At 38.7% G+C, this 20,119-nt stretch overlaps 1 protein-coding gene and 1 non-coding gene across 4 annotated transcripts in view; both read right to left on the bottom strand.

The window, feature by feature from the left end:
- PLS1 (plastin 1) overlaps positions 1–20,119 on the bottom strand; it is a 127,289-nt gene that overhangs the window by 65,919 nt on the left and 41,251 nt on the right. The window contains exon 1 of one of the 3 annotated variants that reach the window (XM_070466637.1): positions 12,086–12,102. The exons of the other annotated variants lie outside the window; for them this stretch is intronic. The gene's annotated coding sequence lies outside the window, so the exon portion shown is untranslated. Of the gene's footprint in view, positions 1–12,085; positions 12,103–20,119 lie in introns of those variants that run through there. 3 annotated transcript variants of the gene reach the window in all.
- LOC139034883 (U6 spliceosomal RNA) lies at positions 5,130–5,236 on the bottom strand. The gene has a single exon (XR_011487461.1). It is a non-coding gene; the product is annotated as a U6 spliceosomal RNA (small nuclear RNA).

Raw genomic sequence — 20,119 nt, forward strand, 5'->3', positions numbered from 1 at the left:
TAGTTTTCCCAAGTCTTAACCATCTCATTACTCCCCACATTACCAAGTTAACATAATTTCTGCCCCTAATTCTCAACCAACAGTCCACTCACCACTCCCGACATGTCCTTAACTCCTTCCCACCTGCCTTAGATATAAGCACCTCTGTCTTTTCCTTGCCTCTTATGTATTATCTACATACATTATTGTGATGGTGATGGATACAATAATACAATCATTATTGTATTCTTGAATATGTGTTGTCTTGTAACAGTCACATTTTGCTATTTTATTCTTATCTTCCTAACATCATTGCTGTCTCTTTGCAGGTAAAAGATATATGTTTTCTTCTTTTTGTGTTCCCCATGGTCTTATCATATTATATATGTGGGAAAAGATTAGTAAAATTTATTAATAGCGATATTTCCCTTCATAGAGGAGGGATGAAAAAGTGAAAGTGTCAGTTGCTTAGTCGTGTCCAACTCTTTGCAACCCCATAGACTTAAGACTACCAGGCTTCTCTGTCCATGGAATTCTTCAGGCAGGAATATTGGAGTGGGGTGCCACGCCCTTCTCCAGGGGATCCTCCCAACCCAGAGATGGAACCCAGGTCTCCTGCATTAGCAGGCAGATTCTTTACCATCTGAGCCACCAGGGAAGCCCCAAGAGCAGGGATGGTACTAGGTCAAAAAAGGGCCAAACCAAACAATGGTCCATGGGAAATGTGTCACCAACAGATGGGTGAAAAGACTGAGTGGGGGTTTCAGCACCTCAGTAACCAGTCTTCATTCACTCACCTCCTTATTTTTTATTCAACAATGACTTACGAGCACTTGTTCATGGTGCTGAGTATTATAGGCACAAAGATGGTACTGAAATTTTGAACCCACATGGGTTCAAAGTCTTTCAAAATAATCTTTAGTCAACCTTTCCCTTAAATCTTGCAAAATAATTTTTGCCAACTTTCTCCTAGTTCAATTCAGTTGCTCAGTCATGTCCTACTCTTTGCAACTCCATGGACGCAGTACACCAGGCTTCCCTGTCCATCACCAGCTCCATCAGCAAAGTAGAAAATAACAGAGAGAATCTGTATACATCTTGTCCCCACTCACTGCATGGGTCACCTCCGTGACCAGCCTCAGTTACATTCACCGTAGTTCTGTGTTTCTGTACGCCTGAGCATAGAATTGGGGTTGGCTTCTGAGCATTGAGTGGCTGCCAGAGTTTCCACCAAGATCTTTCTACATCCATTTATTTCAAAGCCCTATTATGAAGCCCCTAGTTGGGGAGCTTACATTCAGTCAAGTACTCAATGAATAAGTATTATTTGACTGGACTAATGAGATTTAAAGATGAATAAGAATCAGTCTCTTCCAAAACAACATTCAATATAATACTGACCAGGTTCAACTATAAACACCTGAGAAGCTTAACCAAACTCAGCTTAACTAAAACTGAGTTTGGGGTAAATGACAAAGTAATCTTATGATTACTTCTCTCTGATAAACAAACTAGAATCAACTCCTAATTCATTTCCTGTTTTAATCCAGATTTAAAGGCACCTCTTATACACAATATATCACTTACTGTCTGGGTCATTCAGTATATATCACATATAATCCTGGGTTGGAACTTTCTGGATGAATTGTAGCCAAGGCAATCATAGCATATGGAATAGAATACAAGAAGGCTAAAAGGGTGTGTATGTCCGTACACATGCATGTGTATATATATACACAGCACATGCAAACATATGCATTGGAGAGAAAACAAGAATGAGAGAAAGAGACCAAAGACTTTTGAAGAAAACAGAAACAGGAGTTCTCAGAGAAGCATTTAGCAGGTGAAGGACTCATATTGCAGCAAAACTCTCTTTATTTCTCCTTCTTTATTAAAACAAAGTGCAAATCAGAGCTGGGCATGACCCAAATCAAAATACTTATGTAAAAACATGTGATGAGTCAACAAGTATTTGGAGTCCAAAAGTGGACTCAGACCCAAAAAAAGCAGATTATACAGAAGGACCTGGAAAAAATAACTTTCCCAAGGACAGACACCAGAAGCTGCTGGCACCACAACTCTGACCTTCAATACTTTGTGTATAGGATTCGGTCATTCAAGCACAGAGGTTCAATGTCATTTGACTTATGCAACTGAATGAGTAGTTGTGAAGCATTTGTGTTGCTCACTGAATGATTAAATGAGTGTGTAAAATAATAATAATAATTTGGTCTCTTCTCACAATGCTCTTATCCGAGTTCTCCTCATTATTCCTGACTGAAAACAAGTAAGTGCTGGCTCAGTTCTGAAACCCTAATACTTAGAATGGGTGCAAGTGCAGAAGCGATAAAGCACTAGCTTAGGCAGAAAGGGACAATATGTAATGCTCATCTCCCACCCTGTGCCCTCAGGTCCACCCGGACAGGTGTACTGAAGGACCCGCCATGCCTCCACGGGGTAGACACAGCTCCTCCACTGCAGCCTAAGGGGCAGGGAAAGCTCTGCCCCTCTGTTAGCCAAGGTTAGTAATCTTTTTTAAGTTGAGAAATAGGAAACTACATTAAATGGATAGCTAAAAGAAGGAAAGTTATGACCAACCTAGACAGCATATTAAAAGCAGAGACATTACTTTGTCAAGAAATGTCCATCTAGTCAAGGCTATGGTTTTTCCAGTAGTCATGTATGAGTTGGACTATAAAGAAAGCTGAGCACCAAAGAATTGATGCTTTTGAACTGTGGTGTTGGAGAAGACTCTTGAGAGTCCCTTGGACTGCAAGGAGATCCAACCAGTCCATCCTAAAAGAAATGAGTCCTGGGTGTTCATTGGAAGGACTGATGTTGAAGCTGACACTCAAATACTTTGGCCACCTGTTGCAAAGAGCTGACTCATTTGAAAAGACCCTGATGCTGGGAAAGACTGAGGGCAGGAGGAGAAGGGGATGACAGAGGATGAGATGGTTGGATGGCATCACCAACTCAATGGACATGAGTTTAGGGTAAACTCCAGGAGTTGGTGATGGACAGGGAAGCCTGGTGTGCTGCGGTTCATGGGGTTGCAAAGAGTTGGACACGACTGAATGACTGAACTGAACTGAAAAGATACAAAATAGAGTTTATTGATCAAAGCTTAAGTCAAGAATATGTATAGGAGATTGTGATTAGAACCACTGGAGGTGTGAAACAAAGGGAAGCCTTAGTCCCCAGTCTTCCTGAAGCTTCAAGCTCTAAATTCAAAATTAAATTAATATAACTAACTTGAAAACTGAGGTCATTATGATCTATGAAGTGGCAATCAGTACTTCTCAGAGCCTACTGGCCAATGAAGCTCCATGACCCCAAGCTCAGCAATATCTTTGTTCTGCAAGCCATGGAAATTCTTCCCAGTTAATGAAGTCCAAGATGAGGGGGGAGGTCCCTATATCCTATATAGGAGGTCCCTATATCTGACTCCCCATTCTCCGCCCCTTTTCCTGATGTGTCCATGATGCTAACCAGGGCTTTAAAAGGGAAAGCCAAGGCAGAGCTCCAATGAACTGCTGTCTGGCAGAATCGGGCCCCAAGTTGCCTGATCTTCTGGTGCTTAAAGGGAAGCCAGAAATTCTTTTTTTTTTTCCTTCAGAAATCCACATTTTTATGTGAACTTTGATTTTCAAATTTAGCAAACAATTTGAATTATTATAACACCAGGGTTATCAAACTAGAACTCTGGTCTATTAATTTTGGTTCTGCAGCTCCCTAATTTCAAGTTATCCCACTTGGCCCCTTTAAGGGCCTCAGAGAAAATGCTGTGTCTCTCTAGAAACACTCCAAACAAATTAGCTCATTCTAAGGGCCAGAGGAAAATATTTAGTCCCGTGATGTGTGAAAACACAACCTCAGTTGTGTACCACTCACGACATCCCTGATCCCAATGAGGGACATTTCCAAGGGTCATTTCCACTGCGAGAAGAGGGGCCAGCATGTCATGAGCCCATCAATCAGATTCCCAGTCAGGTAACTGGATCTGCCCTCCATCCCAGGATCTTTTCTTCTCATTTATTATTTATATCCCATCTACTCTCCCCCACCCCCACCCCCACTTTAGGACTTCTCTGGCTGAGAAAAGTTCAATACAAAGTGTTACTCAAGTTTCTATCATATTGTGTTACAATATCAACACTTCAAGTATTATTTTCTTCACATGCTTTGTTTCTTCTCTAGCAACTGTCTCTGAACTTTTGGTAACAGCATTAATTTTATTTTGGGGGTTCTACTCGTTCCCTATAATCTATCCACACCATCTGAGCAAAGCTCCGGGTCCAAGCCAATCAGCACATCATACTTTTCAGCCACAGTGATTTGGTTTAGGGACAGGCATATCACCTAGTTGGAGCCAACAAGACAGAAGAAAGCTTTTGTGAAACTTCCTATAATGGGAGGCCTACACACTCCCCTGGATCCCTATTGATGAGGATATAGAGGCCAGAGCATCTGTAGCCATTCTGCCTCCATGAAGAAAGAACCCAGGACTGAGAATGAGGCTAAAACCAACACTCAGAAAAAAGCAGAGACAAAGAGTAAAGAGAAAACACATCTGGCAGGGCTGAATCTTGAATCCCACCATGCTAAAGCCTTTGTGCTTTTTCCAGCTACTTGAAACTATATTTTAACGACAGTTCAGCTGGGTTTCTGTTACTTGCAACAATGAGTCCAAACAGATAACAAAGAGCAATGATATACATAATTTACAAAAAGAAAATGATAAAGGTGGGTGTCATTTCCTCAAAGGATAGACATTTGGACATCCTGAATTGGGAAAGAAATTAACTATAATTATATTTTCTGAATAGAGTTACACTTAGACAAGAAACATTTTTTCACAACTTGTAATTTACCCCCACCACACCTAATCCCAGAAATTCAGGGCATCAGTTAGTTTACAGTTGCTCCCACAGCAATCATCAGCGTTAAGATTATATTCATAGCCTAAAACAAAAAATAAAAAAAAATAAAAAATAAAAGATTATATTCATAGCCTAAATGCCTCCCAGTCTATGGCTTCTTTGTACTGTTTTTTTCCTTCTCTTTATCCACAAAGGTTTTTCCTACTTCTCTCATAAGTCACTTCTTTTTTTTTTTTGGAGGGGGGGGCGTGTTTGTTTGTTTGTTTGTTTAATATGGAACGCTTCACGAATTTGCGTGTCATCCTTGCACAGAGGCCATGCTAATCTTTTCTGTATCGTTCCAATTTTAGTATATGTGCTGCTGAAGCGAGCACTCATAAGTCACTTCTAACTGGAGATGATAAACTAAGTAGTAATATAGTATGAGAAATGACAGATATTTCTGGTATGAGGCAGGGCATGGCAATCTAGCTACAATAAGGAACATTCAAAGTCAACAAATCATTAAAATCAGGAAATTACTAACTCAATGCACGTAAAAGGGAAAAAAACAAGTAATTTACATAATCTCTGAGAGAAAAAAAATAAACACACAAGATGTTTGCAGATTTATCCCATGCTCAACCCAAAATAGGTACCCTCAGGCATCAAGTCCCTGTAAGTTAGTGCAATTTCCAAAGGGATACTTAACCCAGACCGCAGTAGGATTCATACTATAATTTGCTGTGTGGAACAGTAATGTGCTTCCAACATACAAAGGGAACAAGAAAGATGCATGGCAGACAGGATTTAGGAATGAATGAGGCTGAATAAATAAAACTCTTTATCTATTCTTATAATAGCATTTTTATACATTATCAGATATCACATGGCTTCTCAAGGAAATTGGCCTGAAATAAACTTTGGGTATGAATATTAGAAATGACAGATCTTTCTTTCTTTTCTGTACATAGATAAGATTTAATATTGTTTAAATCACCTAAACCCTTCCTGATTTTTTTTTTTGTCTTCTATCGGTTACTGAGAATTTTCTCATTGTTGTAAATTTCCCAATGTAATTGCAAATTTGTGTCTTTCTCCTTTTTGTTTAATTTTTGCTCTCCCTCTGTGTATGTGTGTGTTAGGTGCATATAAATGTGGAACTGTTATATCCTCTGATGGACTGACCCATTTCTATTATAAAATGCTAAACTTTAACTTTGCTATTTTGAAATAAATTCAGGCTTACAAAAAAGTTGTAAAAATTGTGAAAAGTGTCTCCATATACCTTTTACCCATCTTCCCCAAATGTTAACATTTTATATAAACATAGTACACATCAAATCCAAGAAATTAATGTTGATATGACTAATAAACAATAGACTTTATTAAAATGCTACACTTTAGGACTTCTTGCCTCAAAACTTTCTTTGACAGTAGTACAACTTTCTTTGGATTAGTGCTTCTTCCTTTCAATTTTTCTGAATCCCTATATTTAAGACATAGCTCTTATAAGCATTATATTATCAATTTAATATCAAATATCCAAGCAATTTTTATCTTTAAACAGGAATATTTACTTAACTAAACAATGTAATTACTGATGTGTTTAGACATAAGGCTACCACCTTATAATTTGTTTTCTATTTTCCCACCTGTTTTATCTTTCTATCCTTTCTTGATTTCTTTGGAATTAATAGAGTATCTTCTTTTTTTCTAGTTTTCTCCTCTATTAGCTTCTTTATCAAGTCTATTTCCTGCTTTTATCATTGTTTTGGACTTCCAGTTTACAAAAATTTCCTGAGACAACACTATATTGCTGTTTAAAATTACACAAGCTGCCTAATTATCCTCTTTTCCCTGCCATCCCACTCTTGGGCATATATTCAGAGGAAAACATGGTCCAAAAAGATACATGCACCCCAATGTCCATTGCAGCACCACCTGCAACAGCCAAGACATAGAAGCAACCTAAATGTCCATCTACAGAGGAACAGATAAAGATGTGGCATGCATCTACAATAGGCTATATTACTCAGTCATTAATAAGAATGAAATAATGCCATTTGCAGCAACATGAATGGATTGTCATATATGATTATCATATTGAGTGAAGAAAGTCAGAGAAAGAGAAATATCATACCATATCCCTTATATGCGGAATCTTGAAAGAAATGATACAAATGAACTTATTTACAAAACAGAAACAGACTCACAGACTGAGAATGAATTTATGGTTACCACCAGAGGGTATGAATGGGGGGAAGGGATAATTAGGGAGTTTGGTGTAAACATGTATACACTGCTATATTTAAAATGAATAAACAAGAACTGCTGTATAGCTCAGGGAACTCTGCTCAATATTATGTAATAGCTTAATGGGAAATGAATTTGAAAAAGAATAGATACATGTATATGAGTGAAAAAAAAAGAAAGAAAGAAATTCTAGAGAAGGAAATCATTCCAAAAGTTCATGTTTCCCAGAAAGTATTCTCTCTTGTCCTTTTTGTCCCTCTAAACTACATTCAATTTCCTTCATCAGATTACAGCCTCAACAATTTCGACTAAACCCATGCCTCCAGACTCTACTCTTTCCCTGTGAGCAGTTCTTGTTTCCCACTCTATCCTGAGAAGGGCCTTCTCTTTCTCTTGAGGCCTCTTCTTGATGGTCCCGTAATTTTCCTTCATGTTACTTCCTATTTCTAAGCACAGCTCAAACTCCACCATGACTTCCTTCATTGCCTTCATTTCATTTTAGCACATGTTTATTGAGAACATCTGTGGTGCTTGATGTTGTACTAAGTTCTGGAGGCAATCAAATGCTGACTAACACAGGGACCACAAAGAATTTACAATCTAGGAAGGGAGTCAATAAACCATAGCTAACAGCAATGGCAAATGCATGAGACTCCCTCACCCACTGCCAACATGACTCCAATTGCCAGTTCTTACCCACGGAGCCTGGAGTGGCCTCAGGATCCCCTTTTCAATATGACCCTTCACAAAGCTCCCTACGAGCAGGTCAGGCCTCAAAATGAACTGAATGCCACCTCTACAACCCCAGTACAGGTTGGAATGAAAAAAACAGGAAAGAAAGAATCTTCTGGAAGATTCAAGGAAAACTTTACAGAAGAGGCACCATTTGAGACCTTGAAAAAATGAATAATTATAGAGAGAAACATGCAAATCTCAATTAAGGGAGAAAAGTCTTACAAAAGTCTCCCCTCAGGGAACAGGTATGACAAAACAGAATTTTTTTCAAATTTATTTTTAATTGGAGGATAACTGCCTTATAATGTTTTGTTGGTTTTTGCCATACAACAATGTGTACCAGCCACAAGTATACATATGTCCCCTCTGTCCCTCCCTCTTGTAAACCATAAGTACACATATACCTACTCCCACCCCTCCCCACTCTACCCCTCTCGATCGTCACAGAGCACTGGGTTGAGCTCACAGTGTTATATAGCATCTTCCCACTAGCTATCTATTTCACATATGGTAACATGACTTAGCAGCAGCAGCAGCAACATGTATGTTTTGATGCTACTCTCTCAATTTGTCCCACCCTCTCCTTCCCTTGCTGTGTCTACAAGTCTGTTCTTTATGTCTGCATCTCTGGGAATCCTTAACTAAGTATCTATGTCATATTAGAGCATCTTATCACCATCTAAGTTTTAATTACAGAAGAAATGTAAGATATACCATTGCCTTCAAGAAACTTAAAATTTTCAGGGTGATAAGATGATGCAATACAATATAAATACTTATTTTAAAAATCCATTTTTAACTCCTTGATGACAATGATGTTGAGTGATCCGATTCAAAAAGTGTCACTCCTTTGAAAGTCTTTAACTTTTCTCTTAGCCCTTTTGCCTATGGTAATTTCCATTTCTTTTTTTTTTTAATGGTAATTTCCATTTCTGACATAAAAAAAAAAAAAAACCCTGCTATCATTAAAGATGGCTGCATGCAACACTTTGTATTTAGAACAGACCCACATAGACCAATCTGAAATCTCTTCTTTTTTCCATTCAAGTAAGACAAAAGTCACCTTTTTGCACCTCAGGAAACAAATTATATTCTTCAAGTCACACTGTCTAGAGAGAACTTTTCTATGACTTCTAGGACTCTTGGCTTCATGTGTGTTCCCTTACCTACTGACAATAGAAACGTTAATCTATCTGCTTGGTATTGGTGCCAATTAAGGTATTTTGATTGCAAGCAATAAGGGCCTGCACTGGGGGTTGGCTCAAAGAATGGAGAGAGGGTTAAACAAGCAGGCTCTCGAAGGACTGGTGCCTGGAAGGTCTAAGGAGACCCACAGTAGACACTATGATGTTCCACTTTGGAATGCTAGCTCCAGATGCCTCAACCACCACCATCCATGGAGGACAGGCTCATTCCCAGGATGGGGAGTCTGACTGGCAGAGCCCAGGCTTCATGCCCATCCCAGTGATCAGAGGATACCAGGAAAACAAGACCTGCATTTGCCTTCATGCCTTTGTGTTTGCATGAAACCAAGATAAAAGTTTAAATCTGATTCCAAAGCAAAAGGACGCACTCCTGACAATCTTCTCCTGACCTGAACTAATCTCACACAATCAAAAGCACCTGAAGGTGCTTCTCTGGTGACTCAGTGGTAAAGAACCCACCTGCCAATTCGATCCTTGGTCTTGGAAGATCCCACATGTCAGGGAGCAACTAAACCCATGTGCCGCAACTACTGAGCCTGTGCTCCAGAGCCTGGGAGCTGCTACTGCTGAGCCCATGTGCTGCAATTACAGAAGCTGGCACATCCTCGAGCCCGAGATCTGCAATGAAGAGTAGTCCTGGCTCACCAAGACTAGAGAAAGCTGGCGCAGCAACAAAGACCCAGCACAACCAAAACTAAATAAATAAATACAGATTAAGATTGAAGAAGACACCAGAAGGTCATATAAACCTGACTCATAAAATCTCCCCCAAGATCCCCATCTCCAAACAAGACACAGCACTCACACACAATGGAAGTCCCAACAAAGCAAGGGTGACTTGGGCAGTCACAAAGGCCAAGCTCTGTTCTGAGCAGTACACATACTGTCTCATTTAATCCTCATTGCAACAGTATCAGGTTGGTAATATTATAATCCCCATTTTACAATTAAAGCAATTGAGGCCAAAAGCTTCCCAATAAGTGGCAGAGCTGGGATTCAAACTCAGGGAGTCTGCCAAGTCCAGATCCTTCACTACATATTGCCTTCATAGCAGTAGACTCCATCTATTCCTTCCCATCCCTATATTTAAAGTTATACATCCTGTGGTCTTTCCTGTTACAAGCTGCCCTAGAACCCTCCTTGTCAGGATAAACTGTTAGGATGAAGTGTGGATACTAGGTGATCTGTCTTGCTAGAAACTCATGGAATGGGTGGAAGGGTTTGAATGAGCTTTGGGGAAGTGATATGAATTATTTCACAACACCTTTTTTTTTTTTTTGTCTCTGGAAAAGGACTTTGCTCCTATTTTCCATGTATGACTTAGTCATGGGAAAGTATACACTAGGGAGATAACTGCCTAGATTGTTACGGCCTATATTGCCAAATATCTCATTTAGAATGAATGCCTCAATACCAATATCAAAGTGCTGTCACAGAAAGGAATCCATGAGTCATTTCCCAGTGCTCTGGAATAAACTGGGCCTTACCTGCTGCTAGTTTATTATTCCTTTTCTCCTGATTCTAGCCAAGAAACTCTATGTAAATAATTCACAGCAACACAGAAATTCCGGTCCAACTTGTGTCCAAGTGAGCAGTGGAGTCCTCCCCAGGGTGTTTCTGTGTCAGCGTCTGAACTTCAACCCCCAAAGCACACACTGCTGGTGCTCGGAACACACTTTAAAGTCTTCATGTTTTATGCAGAAAAATTAAACTAGTATTTTCCAGAATTGACCCTCTGAGGTCCTTTACATTACAACCTGAAGAATCCAACTCTGACATTTCTTTATTAACCAGGAAGGAATTATCATTTATAAGTGTGTGTCTTCAAGGATCCATAGAAGTCTTACCTAAAACCCTAAGTTTCTACAAATTATGAATAAAAATCACTAGTACTGAAAAATACTTTCAAATGCAAAGGATACCATAAGAGAAAAATTCAACTGTCAAAATGTAACATGATTTTCTTAAAAAGTACCACTAGAAAACAAATCTATAGTTTTACCTTTCTTTTAACAGCCTGTGTGCTGCCAGTGAAGGGTTCTAACAGCCAAACAGAACAAGTTAAAGTCTTTTCCTATTCACAAGAGATGGGTACCCTCACAGTACAACTAGGTATTTGCTCAAGAATTATGAAGTTCCTTTGCTATCAGAGAATGGAAGAAAGCAGTACTCACTACCAACTCAGGAAATTTTCTCACCAGAATCCTGGCACTACAAAAATTAATAACAGCACTATATATTTGCCAAGCATTTTATACTTTCCAAAGTAGATTCACATTGATCACCTCATTCTTAGACATAAAGAAATCTAGACACAATGAATTTTAATTATTTATAACACTGATAAAATCCAGTCCACACTTCTTACTCCACAGAGAAAGAGCTGGCACTCAGACTGAGGACTAAAATGTGTTCAGAATTCTAGACAAGTCATCAGCAATGCTGGATGAGAAGATATACATCAAAAGAGAACTCAAAAGAAAAACCATTAAAGAAAAATACAGTCAAAATTAAGACACACAGGCATTAATGTTTATATGCCATCAGTTATATAGCTTTAGAAATTAACAAGAGCACTATTACTATAAAAGATGTTAAGTATTGATAGTTTAACTAGTCAAAAGCAAATAAGGACAAAAGAATTTGAAAAAAAAATTAAGTTGTAGCAACTTCCCTGGCAGTCTAGTGGTTAAGACACCACGCTTTCAAGGCAGGGGGCACAGATTTGACTCCTGGTCAGGGAACTAAGATTCTGCACGCTGTGTGGTGTGGCCAAAAAAAATAGAAAAAAAAATTAACTTGTAAGGGTATAATACTTTCTATGACCCTCAGAATATACCCTTTGTTTTCTTGAATTAAATCAAAGTTAGCTCTAAGGCCTACTCAGTATCACTTGAGAAGACCAACACCAGACCAACATAGATTCTTTTCCACTCTGTTGAGTTATAACAGGACCTCAGAGAATATGTGAGAACAGGAACAAGAAGAAGAACACTTGCATCATCAGTAAGCAAGAGAGATGCTTCCTTTTTTAGATTTATGTCATACATTTAAAAGCACAGGCATCAGACATCCTGGTGGTCTAGTGGTTAAGACTCTTCATTTCCAGCACAAAGTGTGTGGGTTCTCTCGGTCGGGGAACTAAGATCAGATAGGCCACATGATGGAGCCAAGTCCTGGAGCCAAAAGAGAAAAAAAAATTTTAACCAAAAAAGAAGGAGAAAGTCACTGGCATCCACCCTCCCCGTTACAAGCCAGAAACAGTGACCTTTCCTCCCAGGGTCAGTCCCAGTCACTTGGGACATCTCCTACAACTGCACTCTCCCCAGCTGTAAGCCTCAAAGTCATCTTGACTCTATTACTCTCTCCCTTCCAAAACCAGTAACTTACCACCAAAACCAAATTCTGGAATATTCCTCTCCACTCCACTGCCTTAGTCCAGCAATCTGTTGCCTTGTGAGGGCTACCTCAGAAGGTTCACGTCTGCTCTCCCTGACTCTCCTCATCCAGTCTTTGCCTCTTACTCTATGCCCATCAGCTTCAACATATTTCTGTTAGGTAGAGCCAATCTAACAATGCACTGAATAAGAAATATGGAGAGAAAAAAAAAAAGAAATATGGAGAGGTAGGAAAAAAAAAAAGAAATATGGAGAGGTAGAGAAGAAAATTTATATTGCACAGTTCAGTTCAGTTGCTCAGTCAAGTCTGACTCTTTGAGACCCCACTGACTGTAGCACACCAGGCTTCCCAGTCTATCACCCACTCCTGGAGCTTGCTCAAACTCATGTCCATCAAAGCAGTGATGCCATCAAACCGTCTCATCCTCTGTTATCCCCTTCTCCTCCTGCCTTCAATCTTTCCCAACATCAGGGTCCTTTCCAATAAGTCAGTTCTTCATATCAGGTGGCCAAACCATTGGACCTTCAGCTTCAGCACCAGTCCTTCCAATGAATATTCAGGATTGATTTCCTTTATGATAGACTGGTTTGATCTCCTCAAGAGTCTTCTCTAACACCACAGTTCAAAAGCATCAAATTGCACACCCCTGGGAAAAACTCTGCTAATTTTCCTTAATTATTCCATCTCTCCTGAAAACTCCTCTCTGGGAGAAAGTCTCCTTCTCTACCACAACTCCTGAACTGTCCCCTTTCTGGGCTTCAGTCTGCTGTCCTTAGTCTCTAACCCTAATCATTTATCTTACATGGAGCAGTTCAACTCTTTCCTCAGCTTCTACCATGTACAGCCTTTCACCCATCACCCAACACAACTCCCACCTAAGGATTTAACTTCCTTACAAGACAGCAGGGGAATAGCAAGTAACAAAAGAGGACAAGATAGTTAGAGGACAAGCTCCATATGTGACTGTTTAAGAAAAATTTTAACTGAGAAACCACTAACCTACTGAAAGATCTTTTTTTTTTTTTTTCCTTGCACCATATGGCATGCAGGATCTTAGTTCCCCAACCAGGGGTCAAACCCAAGACGCCTGCATTGGGAGCATTGGAGTCTTAACCACTGGACTTTCAGGAAAGTCCCTGAAAATCTTTTTTAAATGACCATTAAGCTAAATGACTGGCATGACCGACTCAATGGACATGAGTTTGAGCTAACTACAGGAGACAGTAAAGGACAGGGAAGCCTGGAGTGCTGCAGTCCATGGGGTCGCAGAGAGTCAGACACAACTGAACACCACCACCCAAAAGCTAAATGAAAATTAAGCCAAAAAAATGAAATTTCATTGTTCTGCCCAGAAATCTAGCACCCGTAATTTTAAAAGTATAAGAGTCCCGGTCCCCCCTCCCATCTCCCTCTCTACTTTACCACATTGCAGTGGCTTTTGTCATGGGGAATACATGTAAATCCATGGCTAATTCATTTTAATGTATGACAAAAACCACTGCAATGTTGTAAAGTAATTAGCCTCCAACTAATAAAAATAAATAAAAAAAAAATAAAAGTATAAGAGTCAGTTAGAGCAATGGTGCCAGGAAACATAAAAACTTGCTATATGGGGTGCAAACCAGACCCCACTGGTGGGGTGTACATTCCCAGTAATCATTCCAGATCCAGCTCAAAGACCATACCCCAGAGGAATCTTCCTCCCTGAGCAGATGTTTTGCTCAGTGATGCCAAAGAAAGTCATTCAACACTCTGGTAAATGCCATTTCGCACACTGTATTTTCTGTCCACCATAACTCCATCAAGGACTAAGCATTTGGGGATGTAAGAAACAACTTCTGTCAGATCATAGCTGAATACTGACTGTCCAACACACTGCTTACCTATAGTTGGTGTTCAACGAACATTTGCTGTATGAATGTAAGTGTAGAAGATCATTAAAATCCTACCAAAATAAAACTAGGAGAACCATTTGCTCAGCAATTTTTCTCCTTTAGCCTCACAGAAATGAAGTGGATTCATCTGTCTGCTTACACTCTCTTGAAAAGTGAAGTCGCTCAGTCCTGTCTGACTCTTTGTGACCCCATGGACTGTAGCCTACCAGGCTCCTCCATCCATGGGATTTTCCAGGCAAGAATACTGGAATGGGTTGCCATTTCCTTCTCCAGGAGATCGTCCCGATCCAGGGATTGAACCCAGGTCTCCCATATTGTAGGAAGACGCTTTACCGTCTGAGCCACCAGGGAAGTCCAATATCCTCCTGAGAAATTGCCATCACAAACCTAGCCAGTACTATCTGTGATGGCAATTACATCACAAATAATGCTGGCTAGGTTTTTTATTTTTCTGGCCTAGTTTTATTTCTTATTGATGAAATGATTACACCTTGTATACAATCACACTCATTTTACCTTCCTTCTCTATTCTATAAAACTCTCCCAGCTGATTTTAACCAATACTTTAAATTATTTTTAATGAGCAGTCTGTAGAAGACCTGGCTTCTCTAGACTTCTTCAGGCACTGTAAATATATGTAGAAAGAGTTAACATAAAATGACTCTCAAGGACTTCCCTGGTGGTCCAGTGGTTAAGACTTTACCCTTCCAATGCAGGGGGCCCAGGTTCAATCCCTGGTTGGGGAACTAAGATCCCACATGCTGCATAGTGCAGCCAAAAAAATTGTTTCAGGGACCTCCCTGGTGGTCCAGTTGCTAAGACTCCATGCTCCCAATGCAGAGGACCTGAGTTCAATACCTGGTCAGTGAACTAGATCCCACATGCTGCAACTAACACCTGGTGCAGCCAAATAAATAATTAAAAAAAAAATTTTTTTAATTAAGTTAAAATGACTCTCAGTTCAATTAAACTAAGTAAATCATTTGGGATTGCTCAGTATTCAATACTATGTTAAGCATCATAAGAGATGTAAAAGAAATATTAGATGAATTCTCTGTACTCAAAAAGTTTACATTCATTCATTTGTTCATTCAGCCAATAATTACTGAAGACCAAGTATGCACTTTGCCTAATGCTAAGCACTAAGAAAAGCATCAAGACATCACATCTCTGATCTGGGCATTCCAGGAACTTACACACAAGTCAAGGGGGATGTAAAAAACACAAACAGAAAGTTAAATCACAATGTTAGTGTTACACATGTAATAAATAGCGTTCATCAGGAAAAAATGTTAAAAACATTATAGATGATGTTAAGATCACTTTTAAGATGTTCCGAGAGATGTCACTAGGTAGATGGCATGGTTGTGGTCTGGACACAAAGAATTAAGAGGGAGAGGTTTATGTGTACCCCAATGATCCAGAAAGTGTTTCAGGGAGCAATGAGAATTGGGGACAGGCAATATGTTATCTCAGGTACAACAGAATGAAGTTGATAAATAGTAACTTACCGTTTACATTCCCTCTTCCCATACCCTCCATCATTTCACTACTACCAGATGGACTTGAAAGGGATTCAAGGTCTTAAAGAAGGGACCCCACATGGACTACAGATGAAGTGGAGATCCAGACACTTCTGCAGATGGCAGCAGAGAGGGACAGCCACACCCAGGGACTAAGCAGGAACTGAAGTCTCAGCAGAAGCCAGTGACAGAGAAACACAGCCCTGAACTAAACTCCTTACTCTCATACACATGAAATTTCTGAAAACTAAATACCACCCAGGAAAGACAACTGAGTTCAGTTTTAAGTGACTGAATTTTACTCTGTACAACTAAAAGAATCTTCCTCTATATGGGTACTGATGACAGGGACAGTGTAGAAAAATAAAAACATTTCTTACACAACAAAATTTTGAGGCTTGGGAATTAAAATTCTGCTACAGAGGTTCTTAACATCAAATATAATACAAGGTAGTATATCATTACATTCCAAAATGAGCCTCAAAGACAAAGATGGTAAGGCTAGAATGTAGTGTATACATACTAAACACCACATCCAAGCAGTTTTTTTTAAAGCAGGTCTTACGTTTACTTATATAGGTCCATTTCTGGTGCTCTTGAGTCCTTTGTATAGATCTGTATTTCTATATTGCCATGTGGTATCATTTTCTTTCTGCCTGATGGCCTTCCTGTAACATTTCTTGTCGTGCAGGTCTGCTGGTGATGAATTTTTTCAATTTTTACATGTTTGAAAAGTCTAATTCATCTTTGTTTTTGAAATACATTTTTGTTAAGTATAGAATTGTAGGTTAGGGACTTACCTGGATGTCCAGTGGTTAAGACTCTACGCTTTCAATGCAGGGGATGTGGGTTCAGTCCCTTACTGGAGAACTAGGATCCCACATACTGTTTAGTGTGACCAAAAAAAAAAAAAAGGTATATGTCAAAGGCTTTTCTTCCAGCACTTTAACGATGGTCCTCAACTGTCCTGTGTACTTAGTTTTCAACAAGAAATCTGTATCATCTTTTTTCTTCCTCTATATGTAATATGCCTTTGTTCTTTGGCATCTTTTAAGATTGTTGTCACTGCTTTTGAACAATTGAATTGTAATGTGCTTTGATGGAATCTTCCTTACACATCTTTTGCCGGGGTTAATTGAGCTTCTTAGATCTGTAGGATTATACTTTTCATCAAATCTGGAAATTTTTTAACCATGATTTCTTCAAATATTTTTCCTGTTCTCCCTCATCTTTCAGGGACTCTAAATACATGCATATTAGGTGACTGGAACTTGTCCCACAGATCACTGATATTTTAATTTTTTTTGTAATTCTTTTCTCTATTTTATTCTGGATAGTTTCTAATGCCCTGACTTCAAAGTCACTATTCTTTTCTTCTACAATGTCTAATCTGCCCTTAAACCAATCTACTGTATTGTTCATATCAGATGTTATAATTTTCTGTCTCTATATGGAATCTAACAATCTTTTTATTGTCATTGTCTGATAATCATAATACCTGTCTCAGTTTCCAGGTCAGTTTTGTTTGATAGATTTCTTCTCTCATTATGGGTCATTATTTTCCTGCTTCTTTGCATGCCTGGTAAATTTTGATTGGATAAGACACTGTAAAATTTACTTTGTTGAGTAACTGATGTTCTTGCATCCCTATAATTATTCTTAACTTTTTACTGTGATTAAAAAGACTGAACATTAAAGCTTCCATTTTAACCACTTTTAAGTTTACAGTTCAGTAAGCCAAGTATATTCACATTGTCGTACAACTGATCTCTAAAATTTTTCATCTTGAAAAAGTGAAACTCTATACTCATAAAATACTAGCACTCCCCTTGCCCAAGCCCTTGGCAACTATCTTTCTACTTCCTGTTTCTATGGCTTTGATTAATTTAAATACTTCATATGAATGGAGTCATATAGTATTTGTCCTTTTGTAATTTCACTTAGCATAATGTCCTTGAGGTTCATCCATGTTGCAGCATGTGACAGACTTCCTTATTTTTTTAAGGTGCATATTATTTCATTGTATATATATCACATAGTCTTTATCCATTCACCTCTTGATGGACATTTAGGTTGCTTCCATCTTTTGGCTAGTGTAAATAATTTTGCAATGAACATGAAAGTGAAAGTGAAAGTCACTCAGTCATGTCCGACTCTTTGCGACCCCACGGACTATACAGTCCATGGAATTCTCCAGGCCAGAATACTGGAGAGGGTAGTCTTTCCCTTTTCCAGGGGATCTTCCCAACCTAGGGATCGAACCCAGGTTTCCCGCATTGCAGGTCGATTCTTTACTAGCTGAGCCAAAAGGGAAGCCCAAGAATATTGGAGTGGGTAGCCTAAGCCTTCTTCAGCGGATCTTCCTGACCCAGGAATCCAACTAGGGTCTACTACATTGCAGGTGGATTCCTTACCAACTGAGCTATCAGGAAAGTCCTGCGATGAACATAGGTGTGCAAATATATATCTTTGAGGAATTGCTTTAAATTCTTTTCAATATACAACCAGAAGTGGGGTTACTGGATCATATGATAATTCTAAATTTTATTTTTTGAGGAAGCATACTGTTTTCCATAATAGCGTCATCATTTTACATTCCCACCAGCAGTGCACAAAGGTTTCAATTTCACCACACCCATGGCAACACTTGTTCCTTTGATATTAGCCATTCTAATGATTGTGAGGTGCTTTTGTGGATTTAATTTACATTTCTCTTATGAATAGTAATGTTGAATATCTTTTTATATGCTTGTTGGCCACATGGGTATATTCTTTGGAGAACTGTTAATGCAAGTCCTTTGCTCATTTTTAACAGGGTTATAGGCATACTTCATTTTATTGTGCTTTGCTTTATTGCACTTCATAGAATTTGCATTTTTTTTTTTTTACACATGGAAGGTTTGTGGCAACCCTTCATTGTCAGATGATTAGCAGTTTTTAGCAATAGAGTATTTTTAAATTAATTATATACATTGGGGCATAATGCTATGTACACTTAATAAACTATAGTATAGTATAAACATAACTTTTATGTGTACTAAGAAATGAAAAAATTCATATGACTTACTTTATTGCAATATTTGCATTCTCATGGTGGTCTGGAACCAAACCCACAATATTTCCAAGGTATGCCTGTACCTTGCAGAAGTTCCCTGTATGTTTTATAGGGAACTGATATTAAACTTCTGTCAGCTATATTATTTGCAAATATTTTCTTCCATTCCATAGTTGCATTTTCTAATGATGAAACAGTCATTTTGATACACAGAAGTTTGATACACTGAAGTTTTAAAGTTTGATGTAGTCCCACCTGTCTACTTTTGCCTTTGTTGTCATATTCAACAAATCATCACCAAATGTAATGTCCTGAAGGTTTTCCTCTATGTATTTTTTTAGGAGTTTTGCAATTTTAGGTATTACTTTTAGGTCTTTGATGCACTTTAATTTCTGTATATTGTATTAGGAGAGTCCAACTTCATTTTTTCTGCATGTAGATATCCAGTTTTCCTAACACCAGTTATTAAAGAGACTGTCTTCTCCCTGTTGTATAGTCTTGGGACCCTTATCAAAAATCATTTGGCCAGATACACAAGGGTGAATTCCTGGGCTCTCTATTCTGGCCCATTGGTCTATATTCCAGTACAGTATCATTTTGATTAATATTGTTTTGTAGTAAGTTTTGAAATTGGGAAATGTGAGTCCTACAACCTTGTTCTCCTTTTTCAAGATTGTTTTGGCTACTTAGTACCCACTGAGATCTCATTTAACTTTTTTTCTGTTTCTGCAGGAAAAAAAAAAAGCCCTATAACCACTCTTGATCTTTGTTCTCAAATGCATAAAAATCCTTGGGAAGGGTTTAATTCTTTGGGGGTCTTATGTTTAAGCTCTGTTAGGCAGGACAAAGCAGAGTTTAGTCTTGGGCTCTGGTTCCTCAGCAGGAGATGATTATGCTCTCCAGAGGACATCTGGCAATGTCTAGAGACATTTCTGACTCTCATGAGTGAAGAGGTGTTATAGGCATCTAGTGTGTTGAGACCAGAGATGCTGCTAAATACCATACCATGCACAGAAGATCCCCTTGTAACAAAGAGTTATCCAGTCCAAAATTTCCACAGTGCTGAGGCTGACAAATCATGCTCTAAGGGCTAATAATTCCCCACTATTAATACTGAGGTAAGGTGCTTCTGAATAGTCTATCCAATACCCTTTTAGACTATTTAAATTTACAAATACTCATTTACATATACATACCTAGGTACATGTAT

This window comes from Odocoileus virginianus, chromosome 4 (assembly GCF_023699985.2).
Source record: "Odocoileus virginianus isolate 20LAN1187 ecotype Illinois chromosome 4, Ovbor_1.2, whole genome shotgun sequence".
NCBI classification, from domain to species: domain Eukaryota; kingdom Metazoa; phylum Chordata; class Mammalia; order Artiodactyla; family Cervidae; genus Odocoileus; species Odocoileus virginianus.